This window comes from Anolis carolinensis, chromosome 3 (assembly GCF_035594765.1).
Source record: "Anolis carolinensis isolate JA03-04 chromosome 3, rAnoCar3.1.pri, whole genome shotgun sequence".
NCBI lineage: Eukaryota > Metazoa > Chordata > Lepidosauria > Squamata > Dactyloidae > Anolis > Anolis carolinensis.
Genome location: NC_085843.1, coordinates 216,454,333 through 216,469,681, shown reverse-complemented (window position 1 = coordinate 216,469,681; position 15,349 = coordinate 216,454,333). Strand labels below are relative to the sequence as shown.

Genomic DNA, 15,349 nt, shown 5'->3' with positions numbered 1-15,349 from the left:
ATTTCGAAGACAAAGAGCTGGCGTTGTCCGTAGACGTCTCCAAGGTCATGTCGTCAGCATGGAGTGCCGTTACCTTCCCGCAGAAGCGGTACCTATTGATCTACTCACATTTGCATATTTTTGAACTGCTAGGTTGACAGAAACTGGGGCTAATAGCAGAAGGTCACTCTGTTTGCCGGATTCAAACCACAGATCTTTCAGTCAGCAAGCTCAGCAGCTCAGTGGTTTAACCCACTAGATTATAGCACTATTATTCCACCTCAGTTGCTACAATTCCGTCCTATGGAATTCTAGTATTGGAAATGAGGGTGGGGGGCATTTAGAAATCCCAGCCAGAGAGCTCTAGTGTCTCTCCAAACTACAGGTCTTAGGACTGCATAGGATAGGGACCATGGCAGCCAGAGTGGAATAATAACACTACCTTTGTGTATTGTGAATGGGCTTCTGGTTCCCTACTTAGACTCCAATGCTTGGCCTCTTGCAGTCATTTTACCTCCAATCTTTTAGTCTCTGTTTTGCAGCTAGAGCCCTAAGATCACTTTAACACTGGAGAAGCAGATATGTTATGTGTTATCCATGAGTGCAACTAGACAAAGATAGGGTGGATCTAGACCAAAAGCAGATTCACGGGTCAGATGCGGCCCTCATTTACCCCCATCCCAAACATTAGACTCTAGGGTTGCCCTAAGTTTGAAACTGCTTGAAGGCACAGAACAACAATCCTAGTTAACTTGACTATGTCATCAGCCAAAAGCAGGCCCACATTTCCTATATTTTGTGTTTTTTTCAAACTATAGTCCACCCCAAAAACAGTCTGAGGGACCATGAACCGACCCTTGGCTTAAAAGGTTTGAGGACCCCTGATCTAGACTGTAGATTTAATGCAGTTTGACACCACTTTAATTGCCATGGCTAAATGCTATGTAATCATGAGAGCTGTTATTGTAGGATAACTTTAACCTACAATGGTGTCAAACTGCATTAATTTTATAGTGTAGATGCATACTTAATTATGTGTTACTGATTCTTATTTTAACCATGTAAATAAAAGATTTCCAGACAGAGGTGAAGAATGACAAAAAGGCAAAGGCTTGTTGACTAGCATCTGGTTCCACAGACATTTTAGTATGCTAATAATCAAAGGAACAACTTTCCCCTGATTTCTTTACTCAGTTACTGTACACCCTGCTAATTCTATCACTGTTGCCATCTTGCCCTACCTTGATCTTATCTATCCCTAACCCTGTGTCTGTTTTTAACTAAACCTATCTAGCATTTCAATAGTAAAACCGCACCTTTTATTCTCCTCCCTCCGGCTTCCCTTTCTCAGCATTTCAGGCGCATTGGTTGGTTGGCTCCGCTCAGACCACGGAAGCTAATGATCATAATTTAACCCTTGGCCACAACAACCAGACACCAATAACACATTAAAGGAAAGACTAAAGAAGACAGTGGGACATAAAACCAAGATAAGCAGCTGTCCATAAAACATCACAGAATATGAAAAATTAAATTAAAACCAGACCTGGGATAAGAATGCAAAAATGCAGAATCCTAAAACACACTTTGAGGCAGAAGTATTAAAATTCTTGGTAGAATTGTTAAAAAAAAAAAAAGGGGGGGGGGTTGCTAAGAAAATGGCACAATGTAGGCACCAGGCCAGTGTCTTTCTCAAACTGAAAAGGATCTTTATATTGTGGCTTTGTAGCTTCATGGAAGCGGGCATTGGATCTTATTCTCCAGGTAGGTTTGGTTGGCTGTGTTTGGTTGCTCTTCTGCATTCACACATGGTATCATCAGGTTTATTAGATAACAAATGCCCCTTCCATACAGCTGAATAAAACCTCACATTATCGGCTTTGAACTGGGATGTATGGCAGTGTGGACACAGATATTCCAGTTCAAAGCAGATATTGTGGGTTATTCTACCTTGATATTTTGGGTTATATGGCTGCGTGGAAGGGCCCAAAGAAGCGAGTCGGGCCACCTCCCCAGATTGCTGGCCAAAGGAATGTTGCTTTTGTGTGCCTTCAAGTTATTTCCTATGGTGGCTGGCTATATCACAGTTTTCTTGACAGGATTTCTTCAGAGAAAGCTTGCCATTGCCTTCTTCCAAGGCTGAGAGCGTGTGACTTGCAAAAGGTCAACCAATGGTTTTCTGAATGGAGATTTGAACTCTAGTTTCCAGAGTCCAACATTCAAATCACTTTATCATGATAGCTTCGTTGAAGGGTCGCATTGTTGTTTATTTGTTCAGTCGCTTCCGACTCTTCATGACCTCATGGACCAGCTCCCTGTTGGCCGTGGCCACCCCCAGCTCCTTCAAGGTCAAGCCAGTCCCTTCAAGAATACCTACCATCCATCCATCTTGTCCTTGGTTGGCCCCTCTTCCTTTTTCCTTCCTTTTCCCCCAGAATCATTCTCTTCTCCAAGCTTTCCTGTCTTCTCATGATGTGGCCAAAGTACTTCAGCTTTGCCTCTAATATCCTTACCTCCAGTGAGCATCTGGGCATTATTTCCTAGAGTATGGACTGGTTGGAACTTCTCGTGGTCCAAGGCACTCTCAGAATTTTCCTCCAACACCACAGTTCAAAAGCATCTATCTTCCTTCACTCAGTCTTCCTTATGTTCTAGCTCTCACATCCATAGGTTACTACGGGGAATACCATTGCTTTAACTATGTGGACCTTTGTTGCCAGTGTGATGTCTTTACTATTCACTATTTTATCAAGGTTAGCCATTGCTCTCCTCCTAAGAAGGAAATGTCTTCTGATTTCCTGGCTGCAGTCTGCATCTGCAGTAATCTTTGCACCTAGAAATACAAAGTCTGTCACTGCCTCCATGGTTTCTGTCTCTATTTGCCAGTTATCAATCAGTCTGATTGCCATAATCTTGGTTTTCTTGAAGGGTTGCGTGCAAATCTTTTAATAAGTCAATCAAATATATACATCTTGGTGGATCTGGGAAAGATCTAACGAAGTCTGGATCAGTCTTAGGAAAGCTGACACAGACTTTATCCAGTGCATTTGTTTCCAGATACTTTGGCACTCAAGTCAAGGGTTTTGCTAACTTGATTTTTACACCATCAGGATTATGCAACTGAGCTAGTCAAATAGTTTCCAGTTTGTTAACACGTTTCTCTAGCAAAGGATCAATGCTGGGGAAGGTTTTTTTTGTGTGTGTCAGGAGCAACTTGAGAAACTGCAAGTCACTTCTGGTGTGAGAAAACTGGCCATCTACAAGGACATTGCCCAGGGGACGCCTGGATGTTTGATGTTTTACTATGCTGTGGGAGGCTTCTCTCATGTCCCCGCATGGGGAGCTGGAGATGGCAGATAGGAGCTCACCCCACTTCCCGGATTCGAACCGCTGACCGCTTGGTTGTGCCACCAAGGGTTTTGGAAGGTAAAATGAACTTGCATGATTTGCCCAATATTCAGTTTTTAGTTTCAACCATCAGTTCAAAGGTACTTGTATAGGTATTGACTTATCAGATTCCCATTGATTCAGTGGAACCTATCAATTGGATTTGGCTGCTGGTGGGATAATTATAAGATCACTACTTGGTGATCCAAAAGAAACAATACCTCCTCAGAGGGGTGTGTGTTTAATTTTTAAAAAATGCCAGGGCAATAAAAAATTTCACACAGGAAGGAGCCAGATGCTGCTTCATTGTAGCAGGTACATGTTCTAACTTGCCCGAAAGAGAAACAGGAGTAGATCAACTCATTCGGTGCTTCCGACTGGTTTATTTTACATTGTGGAGCTGCCAAGGATCTTCTATTCACAAGATTATTTTTGCTCAGAAGGTTTTTTTGTATTCCAATATGTAACAGCAATTACAGATAATGTTTTTTTAAAGTAATGTATTTTTCCTGGATGTGTAAACATTACTTTGATCTTCATCTTTGCTTTCAAGCTTAATGGGGCTAGTGTTGCTTTTACCAATGTTTCCACCAGCCACAACGGCTCTGCCTGTAAAAACAGCCAGATGTGTTTGGCAAGTGATGGCAGGGAGAGTAAATCTTCCTATTTCTGGCTGATTTCTCCAGATCAAACCCATGGCAAAGGCCCAAGAGGTAGTCATGCTGGTTTGTTCCCCACATCCTGGCTCTTTTTGGACAACTGGAAATCACAGATGAAACATGCATCATGGACAACCAGATTCAAAGACTTAGACCAGACTTCTGTTTTCACAGGAGCCAACTAAATATTTTTGGCATGCTCACTAATAAAACAAAGGACTTTATTGCATAAAGCAGCCAAATCAGCATTATAGCTATAAAATGATGCTCTGTGTATCCTGCTGCTGATGTCCCTGTGATTCTCCTATCACTAGCTGTTAATATATACTTAAATATACTTTATTTATATTCTGCTCTATCTCCCCAAGGAGATTCAGAGCGGATTACAGGTACATATATGACAAACATTCAATGCCATTATATAATCGACAATAGAGTAGTACATAAACAGAGGCAGGCTTCCCTCTTTTTTCCATCTCCAGCATCTAGAGGTTGTAGTCGACTTGGCCATGGGGAGGTGCTGTTGCTCCATTATTCCACACCGAGGAGCTTCGTTGTTCATAGACGCCTTCCTGATTGGACTGCCGGCATGTTTTTTAGAGGTGCTCTTTTCCTCCCCGGTATAAGCAGTACCTATTTATCCACTCACATTGCTGTTTTCGAACTGCTAGGTAGGCAGAAGCTAGGTTGACGGCAGGTGCTCACCTCGCTCACGGCTTGAACAGCTATCCTTCCAGTCGGCAAGATCTTCTGTAGCTGGCGGTTAACCCGCGGTGCTATGCTGTGGCCCAACTCATAAATGTTCCTCTCCATGGGCTTCTTTAGTAAAAGGTGAAAGATTTATATGATCTGAAGAGAAATCAGAGCATGCATAAAACCTGACAATATATCACAATCCAATATCATTCCTGTTATTCACCTTGGTGCAGTTTTTTATTGAGTCAGAAGCGACTTGAAAACATACTGCAAGTCACTTCTGGTGTGAGAGAATTGGCTTTCTACAGAGATATTGTCCAGGGGATGCCCGGATATGTTAGCTGGGAGGCTTCTCTCATGTCCCTGCAAGCTAGATCTGACAGACAGGAGCTCACCCTGTCTCATGGATTCAAACCAGCAACCTTCAGGTCAGCAGTTCAGCAAGCACAAGGGTTTAACCCATTGCGCCACAGTGACTCCTTATGTTGGGGCAGTGGATCCCTTTCACTTCTGTGCTGCCATAGTGGCAGTAAAGTGAAGTCAGGAGGTGGGATTTTCCTCCTCACTCCTTTTCCCTGCCTTCCTTGGTATTCCCAAGCTAACTATTTTTCTTTTATTTTCTATTTTTCTTAGATTTTTTTTGTTTTTTAAGTGCTGCACTATTGTGTTAAAAAAAATTAAGGAAGGTGGACCTATAAGTGTTCGTGGGAGTACAATTGCGAAACCATGAATTGGCAAATCAGTGCAGTTGCGTGAAGAGAGGTGCAATATCGAGGATGCTCAAACAAAGTATATATCTTTTATCAGTTATAATGTGACTGTAGTGTAACTGGTTTGTGTGGTAAAGTACATACTCTTTTGTTTCTATTTTCCTCCAAGTAGCATTGAGAGGCATACTGTCTTTGATGCACAGCAGTAATTGTTACCATGTAGAACCAAAAAGTCACCTTCAGAAGTTCAAAGGCCCATTGACCCAGGAGCAGCCTAATCCTACACAATGGTAAAGTGTGCTTAAGCCTACTGAAATCAATGGATTTCAGCATGCTTACTTTAGCATAAGATCAAGCTCCAAGGCTATGCTCCTAAGTATACTTTTTCTCAAAGTAAAGCGCTGTGCAATCTAATCCTAGGTATATTTACCCAGGCTGGAGACAGACAGTAATTTCTGAGAGTTCAAGGTGCTATCGTACAGGCAGCCTTTCCCATGGGGTACTCTTTATTCTTTTTGGCCTCATTATCGTCTCTCCTCCAGCAGGCTTTGCAGGTTTTGAAGAATCACAAAGAACTGTGAGCAGAGGCAATTGTGAGGTGCCTTTGCACTCGATACACACAAAGCCTTGGTTTTTCTGCCCTCCGCTTTCTGAAAATGTCAAATATCTTCTGTTTCCAGTCTTCTAGAAGTAGATCCACAGTACTTATTCCCTACTGAGAACAAAGAGCTGTGAAATCTTAAAAACAAATATTTTTCCTCATTGAATATAGCTTACTTTATCGGGGGCATGTTGTTCAGCGATACCAATGCTACCACAGTATACCTAGTTGTGGGGTGGAATTATTAATAATGAGGTCAGAAAGGAATGACCCTATATACACATGTTTCTTATTTATGAGTTGGATCTGGCATTGAATGTTTGCCATCTTTTGTTGTGAATTCGCCCTGAGTCCCTTCGGGGAGAGAGGGCGGAATATAAATAAAGTTTTGTTGTTGTTGTTCTTGTTGTTATTATTATTACCGTGTTTTCCCGAAAATAAGACAATGTCTTATATCCCCCCCCCCAAAGACACACTAGGTCTTATTTTCAGGGGATGTCTTATTTTGCTCCCTTCTCCTCCACCGAGGAAGGCGCATGCGGCGCAAAGGAGAAGGAGGGAAAGGCGTGTGTCTTTCCTTCCTGTCCTTCGCCTTCCTTGGCAGAGGAACAAGAGGGAGCCATCGCTACTGGGGAAGGGAAGGAGGAGAGAAAAGCGCTCACCTTTTCCTCCTCCTTCACGCTGCATGCACCTTCCTCGGCGATGGCAGCTTCCTCTTCCTAGGTCTTACTTTTGGGGCATGTCTTATATTTGGCAATTCTCCCAAACCTCCACTAGGTCTTATTTTCAGGGAATATCTTATTTTCGGGGAAACATGGTATTATTATTACAGAGCTCTACACATTTTATCAAAAAAATCAATCCCTCAAAACTGGGTTGACTTATCCATGGGTCAATGGGAGCACTGTACCTTAACTCTCACACACATATATAGGAACCATCCTCTTCTCTGAACTGAATAGCGTTTCTCAACCTGGGGGTTGGGACCCCTTGGGAGATCATGAGGGGGATGTCAGAGGGGTCACCAAAGACCATCAGAAAACCATATTTCTGATGGGTCTTAGGAACCCCTTTGGCAGAGAATGCTGAAGATATCTCCGCCTGTCCTTTTCTAGGCCAGTGAGATTTATAGATCTGTGGAATGTCCAGAGTGGGAGAAAGAACACTAGTCTCTTGGAGGCAAGTGAGAATGTTACAGTTGGCTAGCTTGATTAGCATTGAATGGCCTTGCAGCTTCAAAGCCTGTCTGCTTCCTACCTGGGGGAATCCTTTGTTGGGACAGGAAACAATCATAACCAGTTAATACCTCCCAACAAAGGCTTTGAAGTTGCAAGGCCATTCAATGCTAATCAAGGTGACAAATTGAAACATCCACACTTGCTTCAAGCAGACAATTTCCCATCCTGGAAATATATGTATAAACCTCACTTGCCTATTTTCCAACAGACCTCACAATCTCTGAGAATGCCTACCATAGATGTGGGAGAAACCTTAGGAGAGAATGCTTCTGGAACATGGCCATACAGCCTGGAAGACTCACAGCAACCCAGATCCATCATTTTTTGAGTCCACAATGCACTCTGGATGTAGGTGAACTCAAATTCTAAAACTCAAGCTCAATGACCACCAAACCCTTCTAGTATTTTCTGTTGGTCATGGGAGTTCTGTGTGCCAAGACTGGTTCAACTCCACCACTGGTGGCCTTCAGAATGCTCTTTGATTGTAGGTGAACTATAAATCCCAGCAATTACAACTCCCAAATGACAAAATCAATCCCCTCCCAACCCCACCAGTATTCAAATTTGGGCGTATCATGTATTTCTTCCAAATTTGGTCCAATGAATGAAAATACGTCCTACATATCAGATATTTACATTACGATTCATAACTGTAGCAAAATTACAGTTATGAAGTAGCAACAAAAATAATTTTATGGTTAGGGGTCACCACAACATGAGGAACTGTATTAAGGGGTCATGGCATTAGGAAAGTTGAGAACCACTGGAATAGAGTAAAATGTCAGAGATTAGTCCATCTCAGGAGAACTGATCCAATCTATTCTCCCTGCTATGTTGTGCTTCTGGTCTTTTTGAATGCCTGGATGGAAAAACAGCAGCGGCAGCCAGGGCACTGGTGCTTTCCCCCTTTGCAGAACAACCCTCGGCTTCTCCACAGGTCATATTAAAATCCATCATTACAGCTCTCAAATCTGCCTTCAACTTATTCATGAGGTTGGCTGAGTATAAGTACATATACAGAAGATACAGCCTTAAGAGGGGACAGTTACACATTTTTATATATGGGGCATGAAGGTCCTTTTGAGTTCCAACAAGACTGTACCAGTTATGAATATGGGAATACAAATATAACATTGATGATGCCGCTAGTGCTCAGTTTTGCATTTGTTTTCAGTACCATCTGTTCAAGCTCAAATGGTTTGAACTACCCTGTTTGAAAACACCCAGCTTTTCTTTTGTTCACTCTCAATACAATGAAATAGAACAAGGCCAAGCAAATTGTGGCCTCCCACATTCTGTGGATTAGCCTTCACCATTGGCTGTGCTGTCCAGGGAAGATGGGAGTTGGAGGAAAACAACTGGGCCACATGAGCCTCGTTTGTGGTATATCAAGTTCTTCAAATGATAATATTTTGGAGACTGTAGTAACAGAACAGCAAAACAAAATGTAAGCTTGCGATCCAAGTGTACTGTGGAGTAAAGCTCACTTCCAGGGTGGCTATATATCATTTTTAAAGCAACACATTTGTTTGAAGATAGAAGATGACCTGCTGTGAGTTTTTCAGGCTGTATTTTTATTTATTTATTTATTTTTCAAACTTATATGCCACCACTCCCCTAGGGCTCGGAGCGGCTTGTATGGCCATGTTCCTGTAGCATTTTCTCCTAATGCTTTGCCTGAATCTGTGGCTAGCAACCCAGTGATCCTGACCATGAATGCCTTCAACTATACAGTGATAGAAGACATTCCTCAATTTAAAAGTGTTGGGAATCTATGAGTGGTTAGACTAAATAAATAACCCTTTCTTGTGGTGATTTCATTAAAAATAGAGCAGAGCACCAGAAGCACACTTCATAACCAGCAGAAATTTACGTGTGGTGAACTGGGATAAGCCTCTGTTGCTTAGGATGGCACAGGATTGCAGAGCCAAAAATAGAAGTTCAAAAATATTTATTGAAGTAAAAGAAATACATTCTAGATAGTAAAGTTCTTGGAGCTAAGTAACTTTCTAAGTCTCCTATTCTAAGGAAGGCAAAAGGTAAAGATATCGGAAAAATATGCATGCAGCTACATCTTGCCTGGAGAATGGCAAGATGCGTCCTCACAGGAGGAGACAAAAGGCAAAAGAGAAGGAAAATGGAGGCCAACTATTGGCAATAGAGAGGAGGTTACCTCATATCTCAAAGAGATCACATTTCTACATCAATAAATGGGGGAGGAGATAGTAGCAAACAGGAAGAGAGGAGTAGAGACAGAAAGCCCGTTCTAGGAAGGCATGCATAGGAATAGGGAAAGGAATCCCTCATTCTAATCCTGTTTTCCCAGTCTATCTGCTCATTTGGGACTGGAGACTTATGGAATCCAAGATGACACCCAACAAAAAGAAGTCCTTTCTGTGATAGGTTGCTATATCCAAGGTCATTTTAAAGACCATGTTACAGACCTCAAAAATCTCTGTCCACATACGGGTTCCAGGCAACAAGATAAATTTGTGGCCACTCCATCCACTTTTGAGCATTGGTTGGATTTCATCCTGGAGATACCGAATCTCATATAATTTCATGGATGGGAGATCAATAAATACTAGATGCCGCAAGTTATATTTCTGAAGAAGAATCTGGCAACCTCTGAGTATTCCTTGCTAAGAAAATTCAGCGAAATTCAAGAGATCACCCTTAATCAATAGATAACTTGAGCCTTAATTTACAATTTTTAATATTCTGAAATACTTTCTTTTTACTAGTCACGTCTGTTCCACTCCCTCCAGTGAAACATGCTGTTACCACTGCCATCAACAGAAAGCAGGCAGAAAATAGCAATAGGTTTATGCTGCTACTGATTGTTCTGAGAAAAAGGCATTTCTAGGAACTCATGATAGGAAGCCCTGTTCATTCCAAGGAAAAAAAGAGGAAAACACAATTAATTTGTTATTTTTGGGGGAAGACGTGTTTTAGATGCAACCATCAAATTTGTAGCAGTAAAAGTAACAAAATTAAGGAAAATGCGAAATTAAGGGTAAAACATTTGATCCAAGAATGGACTATGGCCTCATCTGTTGTTTATAGGTTTTAACAAAGTTATCTATATACATTGGCCCAGAACGATGCCTTATTAGTTTCATTTATTTCCAAGTAGAATTGTAATCAAAATCGACCAAGAAGGACCAGCTGAATCCAAACCCTGCCTATCCTAGCGATGTTGAAAATTACCTTAACAGTCAACCTTCCAGGGGCTGTGGTGGTGCAATGGGTTAAACCCTTGTGCTGCTGAACTGCTGACCTGAAGGTTGGCAGTTCGAATCCGCAGGATGAGGTGAGCTCCCACTGTTAGCCCTAGCTCCTGCCAACCTAGCAGTTCGAAAACATGCAAATTATTATTATTATTATTATTATTATTATTATTATTATTATTATTATTCTGACACAAAAATACAGTATGACACAGCAAACAAGATGTATATGCTGGATTTTGTATCACAAAATCATAAGTCAAACACTTCCCAAGCGTTTAAGAGTGTGTGATGTATTTTCGAATGATGCACACAGATCATCATTCTGCAGTTGACAGATCGTGATTTTGTCAATGTTTATTGTTTTCAAATGCTGTCTGAGATCTTTTGGCATGGCACTCAAGTGTGCCAATTACCACTGGAACCACCTATACTGGTTTATGCCAGAGCTTTTGTGGTTCGATTTTGAGGTCCTGATAACGGCTGAGCTTTTCCTGTTGTTTTTTGTCAATTGACTGTCACCTGGTATGACGACATCAATAATCCAATTTTTCTTTTCTTTTCCACAACCGTGAGATCTGGTGTATTGTGTACCAAAGCTTTCTCAGTCTGGATTTGAAAGACTCACAGTATTTTTGCGTGTTCATTTTCCACTACCTTTATGGAGAAACAAACCAAAAAGAAGTCTATCCTGGCTCAGTCGTTGCCCAGGATGAAAAGGACTGCGGTGGATGCTGCTGATTCTGGACATCCATCGACAAGTGGGCTACAGAATCAAAATACAAATGAACAGTCACAGAAGCGGCAAAAATATACAATGCCAGAAAGCCGCACAATAATAATAATAATAATAATAATAATAATAATAATAATAATAATAAAATTCCTATAGCATTGTGTCCTGCTAGTATTGTGGCTCTGTGCTGGGCTGAATAGGAATCTATCTTACCTCCTTCTTAGCATCCATTCTCTGTGCCTATCTGAATTCTTCTTCTACCCTGTTTCCCCAAAAATAAGACATCCCCAGAAAATAAGACCTACTAGAGGTTTTGCTGAATTGCTAAATATAAGGCCTCCCCCGAAAGGAAGACCTAGCAAAGTTTTTGCTTGGAAGCATGCCCGCCAAACAGAATACCAGAGCTTGCAGGATCTGTAAATGTACGTACCATAGATTGTTATACATGGAAATAATGGTAGTAACAAGAAATTCTTGATAGGATTCACAGCTTGTTTGGTTATGCTGGTTTGTGATGACAACTACTGTATAGTATATAATAAATGTTCATTTTTTTGTTCAACAATTAATGTGAATTCTTCTTCATGGAAAAATAAGACATCACCTGAAAATAAGACCTAGCACATCCTTGGGAGCAAAAATTAATATAAGACACTGTCTTATTTTCAGGGAAACACGGTAGCAAATTGTAATCAGCAGAGAAGTTCCGCTGCCAGGTTGCTCCATCATCATATTTGTGGGATCAGAGAGCATTTTTGCCTACAGAACAACGTTGGCCCTAATCCGAAACCATTATAGGCTTAGTGAGTTAGAATTGCACATTGTGTATGTATAAAACTGCATATACACAGTCCTACTGTATCAGGATTTAATTTTCTAATCTTATTCCCAAAGGACACTTGGATGGAATTTGTTATTCTTATTTATTACTTTTATTTAACGGCACACCATTTACAGGAATTGTATAATGGGAAAGTTATCTTTGAATCTAATTGCATAGATTAATTTTAGATCACACATTTCTCTCTCCCTTGTCTCTCCTGCTCTCAAATTTAACTTTTGATTTACTTTTACAACAGGCCCAGTTGCCTTTAGGATGAAGATTAGAAAATTAAAAGTAAATCCGGATACACAAGGACTGTGCATTTGCAGTTTTATACATACATACATTTCTTTTTGTCATTAGCCCATATTCTCCAACATTTCACAAATGAAAACACTTTATTTCCAAGCAACATCTGAGTGTAGTTAAGATGAAAAAAGTTATTCAAGAGGGAGAATACGAAAGGAGGAAATAATGTGGCAGTTTGCTTTTGCCTAAAACCTACTGGGAATTCTGCATCTTTCTGTGTTGTCTCTCTGTTGAGTTAACTTATTGAAAACTCCTTTTTGATTTGAACTCAGTTTGCTGCAATTGAGGCAAGTTGAGGATAATGAGGAAGAAAATGTAGGGAGAGAAAAACTGGGACATCTTAACAACTTCTTAAAAAGTAGAGTGGCAGAGGATTAATTGGGATTGTCCTGCCAGACTGGAATAGCTGGATGCTATATGTGGACAATGATGTATTGCAGCTAGGCCTCAAAGGACTGAAGACTCGGGGCTTTTTGGTTCATTGGGGTTATAACATCATCTGTCACCCCCCTTGGACTCCTGTTCTACAATCCCCCTCCAGAGGGAAATGGATTTTCCCAGCAATGTTGCATTGTTATGAGAAGAAAATTAATCCTGTGAGTGTACATGGAAGGCCACTTTAAAAAAAACAAAAAACAAAAAAAACAATTTCTTTTGAAAAAAATCCAGGAATAGGGAAGAAAAACATAAATTCAAAATCAAGATATTTTTTACTTCAATTTTTTATAGATATGCCTATTTTGAGTACCCAAAAGCGGATAGGACATTTTTTGGAATGATGTCTTTCTGTCCCTAGTGATATATTGAGGTGCTCTAAGGGCAGTGGTTCTCAACCTTTTTAATGCCACAACCCCTTAATACAATTCCTCATGTTGTGGTCACCCTCAACCATAAAATTATTTTCGTTGCTACTTCATAATTATAATTTTTCTATTGTTATGAATCATAATGTAAATATCTGATATGCAGGATGTATTTTCATTCACTGGAACAAATTTGGCAAAAATACCCGATATGCCCAAATTTGAATACTGGTGGGGTTGGGGGGAAAGAGACCTTGGCATTTGGGAGTTGTAGTTGCTGGGATTTATAGTTCACCTACAATCAAAGAGCATTCTGAAGGCCACCAATAATGGAGTTGAACCAAACTTGGCACACAGAACTCCCATGACCAACAGAAAATATTGGAAATCCACTTCTGGGATTTAACATCAACACTCTAGACTTTAGAGTCACAATATAGTTCTCAGCCCTTCCTTTTCCTGAAGGCTTTTAACTATATTCCTCAAAGAGGTTTCTTTCTAAAAGCACAGTCCCCTAAACCTATCTTTATTTTCCCACTTCAAAAGCCAACTCTCTGACTGAATTTCAAACTGAACAGAATTCTCCTGGCTGCCTAGCTCCAACTGTCACTTTGGCTCCACCCATCTCCAGTTGCTAGGCAACTTCTCCATTGGCATCAGCCAATCAGACTGCACTTACTGTAATGGCTGCCGGATCGCTCCTCCCTCTTGCTCTGCTGAGCTTTTGCAAAATGGCCGTACACCAGCCCTGCAAGGCAGGCCACTCACCAACCCTGTAAGGTAGGCAAGATCCATTACAACCTACAATCAAAGAGCCCCTTGAACTCCACCAATGATATAATTGAGCCAAACTTCCCACATAGAGCCCCCATGACCAATAGAAAATACTGGTCTTTGGTGACCCCTCTGACACTCCCTTGCAACCCTCCCAGGGGTCCCAACCTCCAGGTTGGGAAATGCTGCTTTAGGGAGTTGAAGACAAGAGTACCCAAGGCTTACGAAAACCTCAATACAGTAAGGTTTTAATATAGTGCTGTTGGTTCCAAAGCTAAACTGTTCTCACTGTCAAGAAGCTTCTTCAGATGTTCAATCAGAATTTACTCAGTTTTGGGTCATATGGAAACCAGAGAAGGGCGCCCTCCACTCTTATTGTTTAATTTGTTGATTAAAAAAACATTGGAAGAGTAATAGTCCCAGGACAAAACTCGAAGGCACTCCACTTGAAATCTCTTTCCATTTAAAGTGCAGCCATTGATGACTCATAGTGCCCTTCCATACAGCCCTATATCCCAGAATATCTAAGCAGAAAATCCCACGTAATCTGAGTGTGAACTCGGATAACTCAGTTTAAACCAGATATTGTGGGAAATGCCTTGATATTCTGGCATATAGGACTGTGTGGAAGGGCCCTTGGAGCCAGTGTGTGGCATGTGATAATCACAGATAGCCTGTGCAAATGTCGCACATCCTACCTCAGCCTGTTCTCAGTGACCTTCTTTTCTAACGTGCATGTCTTGTGTACTTCACAGATCAGCTGTGTTGTCAGCAACGAAGATCAACTTGAACCAAGTCCATTCTGAATTGTTGCCAGCTCGTCTTTAGTCAACATGGGTGACATCAATGGATGGAATTGAGGTCAGCTGCAGTGGACCAAATGTGCTGTGAAAATGGAGGTCAAACCATGTACCACTTCCCCCCTCCACTCTCAAATACGCACATAATCTGCAACAGACACAAGGCTCCTTTGCAAGATAAGAGTCTGAACTGAAATCTGTACCATAAAATTCAAACCAGAGGGTATCTTTGCCCAGAAATAGCATGAATTCTCTGCTTCGTGTTTTGCAAACTATTACTGTATTTCTGCTTCCTCGGTGAAAACAGAGATGTCAACCTCCATGCAAGAGCCATCCTTATCACAATTTGTAATAGTAATTGGATAATATTTTCCAACTCTCTTAAGGCAATGCAGCAGAAAATGGAGGGTAGCTTATCTATAAACAAATGATGACACTCCCTTTGATATAAACAAGTTCATTGGTTGTATCACATCCAGATTTGATGCAACTCCTATATAGGTACTGATACCATTGTGACATATTTTTAGATTGGTTCACTGGGATAAAAACAAGCTCATTGTTGGCACCAAGGTGGCATGGTGAGTCATTAAGCAGGATACAC

The 15,349-nt window shown here is 41.0% G+C and overlaps 1 long non-coding RNA gene across 1 annotated transcript; it reads right to left on the bottom strand.

Annotated features, from left to right (window-relative positions):
* Positions 1-3,733: 3,733 nt before the first annotated feature.
* On the bottom strand, positions 3,734-14,783 carry LOC134297748 (uncharacterized). Its single transcript, XR_010004612.1, has 3 exons — positions 14,644-14,783; positions 13,851-13,944; positions 3,734-11,266 (listed from the first exon to the last, which is right to left on the bottom strand). It is a non-coding gene; the product is annotated as an uncharacterized LOC134297748 (long non-coding RNA).
* Positions 14,784-15,349: the final 566 nt, after the last annotated feature.